A 6,685-nucleotide genomic window follows, 5' to 3' on the forward strand; every position below is an offset into this window, starting at 1 on the left:
TGATGGAAGGGTCGGCGGCTCGATCCACACTCCCCCTAGTCAACTATTGCTGTGTCCTTGGGCAAGACACTTTAGCCTCCCTGCCTTCAGTGTTGCTCCATCACAACATGTGCATCAATGTCCCGGTGATAGACAGAGGGACTATAGGCGCGTACTGGCAACCACGCCTCTGTCAGTCTGCCCCAGGGCAGCTGTAGCTAAATCAGTAGATAAATCAATTCCAATATTATTATTATTATTATTATTTTTTTATTTTTTTATTTTTTTTTTTTTTTTTTTTTTAACCTTGTCCTGTCCAACAGCTGGGCAAACAGATGAGAGCTGAGGGCCTCTTGTGTTGGACATATTTTACTTTAACAAGAGGGGTTATTAATCTTCAGACAAACCAAAGGTATGTCTGAATAAACCCCTTTTGTAATGGAGGCCAAACTTTATTAATTTCAAACATGTTTGAAGATCTTTGGTGTTGGACCGGACGGAAAAGGAAAGAGGGGAAGAAGAGAGAGGGACGTTAGAAAGAGGGGGGGAAGGAGGGTGATAGTAGGAGGGGAAGGGGGATAAGACCATGAAGCAGCATAGAGCAACAAGTTTACTGGTTGTTAATCACCATGGTAAGGCTCAAATGCAGTACAAAAAGGGCGGAGCCTGTCCACACACACACCCAAGTGTCAAACACACCTGCTAGTTGCAAAAATGTCCATCTGTCGACATGTACACAAAACAGATAGTGCTCACACGCATACTTATGCCTTAAAACCAACTAGTGTGAAACATTTCAGTCATTCAGTCACGCAAACCGCCAGTGCAAAGGTGAGCCAACACCCGTGCTCAGGTGAGTGCTCATGTTCTTCTAATATGGATGGTGGAATGTGTAAAGAAGGAAGGAGAGCGCCCAGCCATCCCCACCCCAAGACCCCCACCGCAGCAGCAGCGGCAGCCGGAATCCCCCCCACGCCACACGGAAACCGGCAGGGAACAACCGCCGCCCGGGCGACCAAGCCCGCCACCCAGGCCAGGGCCAGCAGGACCGCCGCAAGGCCCCCCAGAGCCAGAGAGCAGGGAGGCACAGAGGGAAAGAGAGCGCCGCCCCAGCCCAACCAGGAGAACAGCCCCCCCGCCGCGCCGGGAGAGCCCAACGCAGGGCCCCACCGGAGAGGGACGCCCACAGCCCCAGACGAGCACCCCACCACCACCCAGGAGTTCCGGGCATCCCCCCGCCCCAACCCCAGGTACGAGCCAGGACCCCCCAAGGGAGACCCGCCCCGCACTCCAGGCAGCCATCCGCCCGGCCCACGGTTGGTCCAGGGAGGAGCAAGGCAGGGGCCCGCCGCCCCCGCCCAGGAGGGGGGAACCCCGGGGAAAAAAGAGGGCCCACAAGGGGTGTTGTAAATATGGCCCGACCAGGCTCGGCCACAGTTGGAAGTTAGGCGGGGCCCAGCGCTCAGGAGCAAGGACCAGAACCCACCCCCCAGGGACACCAACACCCCCGGCTCAGATGTAATGTGAACCCCCCCACCGCGCGGAGAGAGCACCGCCGGGCCCAGGAAGCCGGCACCCCGGGGACACGGCCGCCGCTGCAAAGGGGCCCGTACCCCCCACCAGGGAAGAGGCAGGGGACAGATGGTCCTAGGTCCCACCTTCCTTGCAAAATGTGTGTGCGTATATGTGTGTTTAAGAGGGTGTGTGTGTGCATGTGTGTGTGTTTATGTTGGGATGTATATATTGAGGGGGGAGGGGTGTGTGTACTAAGGGGGGTGCAGTTAAAATTGGCGGGTAAGGCACTAAGGGGACATCTCCTGATTACTCACAGTGATGTCCCCTCACCCTCCCCACCAAGGGGCCCTAAATGTCTAAGGTGTGGTTAAAATTGGCGGGTAGGGTGCTAGGAGGACATCTGCTGCTTGCTGGCAGTGATGTCCAAGCACCCCCCCTACCAAGGGCCCTACATGTCTAAGGTGCAAATAAAACCGAAAGAGGGGGGGACCACTCCATACGGCAACCATAGGAGGGGGGGCCACTGCCTAGTAAACCCCCCCCCCCCAAGGCTCATCGCAGGCTAATCCCCCCACCCCCTCACCCTATTATGAGGTTATATGAGGAAGGGGGTAAGTTGGGGACAGCTGGTAGACTGTCCCCCGGTGGTCAAACAGCTGTCCCCCGCCCCCCCCCCCCCAGCAAGGGGGCCAGGCCCACCCAGCCCAGGGGCCCCACCCCCGGAGGCGCCGACACCCCAGGCCCAGCACCACCCACCCCACACAGAGGGAGAGGAGCCAGAAAGCGCCGGCCCCCCCCGGAGCAAGCCCAGGCCCCCACCCCCAAACGCCGGCCCTAGAAGAGCTCTGGTCAGGCCTCGACGGGACCGAGGCAGCCAACCGGCCGGGGAAACCGCCGATGGCCTCAGCGGAGACCCCGACCCGTCAACCCCCCCTGCCCCGTACCAATAGCGGCCCCCCCCCTCCCCCAGAATGCCCCCCCACAGGACCGGGCCGACAAGACCCCCCACCCCACCCCACCCCAGACCCCGCAGCCGAAGCGGATGACACCCAGAGCGCCCGGGGGCCCCAAGAGGGTTGTCCCGTCCCGCCCCAGAGCCAGGGAAGGGCTGATCCCAGCCCCAGGCGTAGATGGGAAGCCCATCCAGTGCCGCTGGGCCCCCCCCCCCAGCAGCGCCCCCCGCCAACCCCCCCAGCACAGGCAAAGGGACCACCCCCCCAAGCCAAGCCAGAACACCACCCCACCCCCCCACCACGCACCCCCACACCCAAGCCCAGAGGACCACGCAGCGCCCCAGCCCGCCCCACCCCGGCGCCGGACCCGACCCCCCGACCAACGGAGCCCCCACCACCCCCCGCCAGGCACCGGAGGCCCCGGCCCCCACCCCAGCCCACGGCAGAAGGGCAAGGAGCAGCGACGACCAGGCCCCCCCATCCCCTAAGTTTTTATTATTATTATTATTATTATTATTAACCACATTAAAGATTAACTGGACGGTTGAACTTGACTTGCAACCACTATTATTCTCTAGCCACAGTGTCACATTCTCTGGGATCACCAGTGCCCTCTGCCCTCTACCTAGTATATTTCTAATGCACATTTTTTAGTGGATAAAAAGAATAAATTGGTAATAAAAAAAAGTAATTACAAATAAAGCGTCCTTTATAGGGGTATTGGAAAAAAATCAATTCAGAGATATATCGCGATAATTCATTTGAGGATAATTGTACTGATTTAAAATTCTGTCAAGACGAGATTTATTTTACTATTTATGAGCGTCCTTCAGTGTCTTACTCTTGTTTTCCACTTAAACCTTTGACCGCTGGTTGGCAGCACCACCCCATGAGAATCTTCGAGCAGCTCTACATGCACAAAACAATTTCTTAGCTACTGTAGAAGCAGCTTGTTTCTTTGTTATGAGACATGTGCTACTTAGTTTTTACTTAGAATGGTTACCATATCAAAACTCTGTGCCACGTTGCTGCCAGTATCATGTAAACTACGGATTGCAGTGCTTTTTAGCGGACTCAGATAAGAACGAGTGAAGCAGTGCAGCTGCACAGCGGCTAATGCATGGAACAACAGCCAAAATGCTGTTGGCAAAGCGGGCCAAAGTTCTGCGGAACCTCACAACAATAGTTTCTTTTTCAGCGACCTGTTGGATCAGCGTGATGTGTCATGATCTCGTGAGACTTAGCAGACCCAAATGCTGAAAACCCGGAAGAAAACTCAAAGAATCGTCTGGTAAGTATGAGGGATTTAATTCATAGCCAGTGAATGAGCAGACTTGAGGTAAGAAGGATCTTGATGCGTAGGCGCGGCAGGCTGGAGGGTATTGAGGCAGAAACCAGTGAGCTTGGATGAAGCTGGATCCCAGGAACAGACGAGGAGCATGAACAGCAGACTGCGACCAGAGGAGCACCCGTGGAGGTTTTTTCCGTAGAGGAACAACGAACTGGCGTCGAATGATGATCCGAGGGCTCCTTAAGAATGCTGCAGGTTGATGAGGTGAGTGGAACCAGCTGGTCGCGATCAGGGCAGAGAGGGGAGGGGGAAGGTAGCTGACAGAGGCACCGTGACAGTACCCCCCCCTCAACGACCGCCTCCAGGCGGTCCAGGACGCCGGTCCGGGTGGGCACGGAAAAAATCATCGATGAGGGTATGGTCCAAGATGAGGGAGCGGGAGATCCAGGAACGTTCCTCTGGACCATAACCCTCCCAGTCCACAAGAAACTGGAATCCACGACCGCGGCGCCGGACGTCCAAAATCCGACTGACGGTAAAGGCAGGCGCGCCGTCAATGACCCGGGCGGGTGGTGGGGAAGCGGACGGCGGGCACAAGGGGCTCTCATTAACAGGCTTAATTTGTGAAATGTGAAAGGATGGATGAACCTTGAGAGCAGCAGGCAGCCGCAGGCGGACACAGGAGGGATTGATAACACGGTCAATGACGTAAGGGCCAATAAAACGAGGAGCTAACTTACGGGAAGATGCCTGGATGGGAATGTTCCTGGATGAAAGCCAAACCTTTTGGCCGGGTTGATAGTCGGGCCCCACCACCCTGTGACGATTAGCGATCTGACAGTTGCTCTCCTTGGTGCGGAGGAGAGCCACCCTGGCTTGGTGCCAAACCTCTTGGCACCGTTGGAGATGGAGTTGAACCGAGGGCACTGCCAGATCGAGCTCCTGAGAAGGAAACAGAGGTGGTGAGTACCCTAACGAGGCCTCAAAAGGAGACATTCCCGTGGCCGTGGAGTGGTGAGTGTTGTGGGCATACTCTACCCACACCAGGAATTTGGACCAGTCGGAGTTATTCTGTGCTGCCAGACACCTGAGTGCTGCCTCCAACTCCTGATTAGCCCTTTCCGCCTGTCCGTTCGACTGAGGATGATACCCTGAAGAGAGACTGACTGTGGCTCCGAGGGCGGAGCAAAAGGTTTTCCAAACTTGGGAAATAAACTGTGGTCCACGGTCAGACACAATGTCGCAGGGAATCCCATGATAACGGAACACCTGATTAACCAGGATCTCAGCCGTTTCTGTGGCAGAGGGGAGCTGAGAAAGGGGGATGAAGTGGGCTGCCTTGGAAAAACGGTCGATTATGGTAAGTATAACTGTGTTACCCTGGGAAGGAGGCAGTCCAGTCACAAAGTCCAAGACAATGTGGGACCAGGGACGACTGGGCGTAGGCAGTGGCAATAGATGTCCAGAGGGCGGAGAATTGGAAGTTTTAGAGCGAGCACAGGTGGAACAGGCTGCAACATATTCTCGAACATCCCTCTCCAAGGTGGGCCAGAAAAAACGTCTTTTGATGAGGTTAATGGTTTTATGGATTCCTCCGTGACAGGCAATCCGGGAAGTATGCCCCCAGGTGATTACGTCGGACCTAAGGGAGTCAGGTACAAATAAGGTTCCAGGTGGACATGGTGCATGATCTTGAACCTCACCTTGGGCCTGCTGGACCTTGGATTCTATGTCCCAGGTAAGACTGCCAACAAAGCAGGAGGTGGGCATAATGGTCGACTCGGAGGTGGTTTCAGCGGTGTTAAACATTCTTGAGAGAGCATCAGGCTTGGCGTTGCGGCTCCCTGGGCGGTAAGTGATTTGAAAATTAAAGCGATCAAAAAACAGACACCAACGAGCCTGGCTAGAGTTCAGCCGTTTGGCAGAGCGTAGATAGGTGAGATTTTTGTGGTCTGTCCAAACAATGAACGGTTGTTCTGCCCCCTCCAGCCAGTGGCGCCATTCCTCCAGCGCAAGTTTGATGGCTAATAATTCGCGGTTACCAACATCATAGTTCTTTTCCGCGGGGTTGAGTTTGCGTGAATAGAAGGCGCATGGTTTTAGTTTTCCGGAACCATCTTCACGTTGGGAAAGGACAGCTCCAACACCACAATCAGAGGCGTCAACCTCGACGATAAATTGTTTCTTGACATCTGGTTGAATAAGTATGGGAGCGGTGACAAAGAGTTTTTTAAGTTTGGAGAAGGCCATGTCAGCAGCTGGTGTCCAAACGTAAGGTCTATTGACAGAGGTGAGTTGAGTCAGGGGTGCCGCTACGCTGCTGAAATTGCGAATAAATCGCCTATAAAAATTGGCGAAGCCCAGAAATTGTTGTAATTTTTTGCGTGTCTCTGGAACCTGCCAGTTGGTAACAGCTTCAATCTTGGCTGGGTCAGGTCTGATGTTGCCGGGCTCAACGATGTAACCCAAAAAAGGAACGGTGGAAACATGAAACTCACACTTTTCAGTTTTAACAAATAATTGGTTTTCTAACAACCTTTCCAGGACGAGACGGACATGATGTTCATGTTGAGACAGATTAGGAGAATAAATGAGAATGTCATCTAAATAGACGAACACAAATCTGTTAAGGAAGTCACGGAGCACATCATTAACAAGCCTTTGAAATACAGCAGGAGCGTTAGTGAGGCCGAACGGCATGACTAGATATTCATAGTGCCCCCAGGGAGTATTGAATGCTGTTTTCCATTCGTCGCCTTCACGGATACGAACCAGATGGTAGGCGTTACGCAAATCCAACTTGGTGAAAATGCGTGCTTCTTGAACAGAATCAAAAACAGAGTCGATAAGAGGGAGCGAATATTTGTCTTTTATCGTAATGTGGTTTAACTCACGATAATCAATACAGGGTCGAAGTGTTTTGTCCTTTTTTTCAACAAAAAAAAAC

General features: G+C 53.9%; 1 long non-coding RNA gene across 1 annotated transcript; it reads left to right on the forward strand.

The window, feature by feature from the left end:
* Positions 1–3,476: 3,476 nt before the first annotated feature.
* LOC111948507 lies at positions 3,477–4,054 on the forward strand. The gene is made up of 2 exons (XR_002874523.1): positions 3,477–3,738; positions 3,810–4,054. It is a non-coding gene; the product is annotated as an uncharacterized LOC111948507 (long non-coding RNA).
* The last annotated feature ends 2,631 nt before the right edge of the window (positions 4,055–6,685 follow it).

Source organism: Oryzias latipes, chromosome 13 (genome assembly GCF_002234675.1).
Source record: "Oryzias latipes chromosome 13, ASM223467v1".
Taxonomy (NCBI): domain Eukaryota; kingdom Metazoa; phylum Chordata; class Actinopteri; order Beloniformes; family Adrianichthyidae; genus Oryzias; species Oryzias latipes.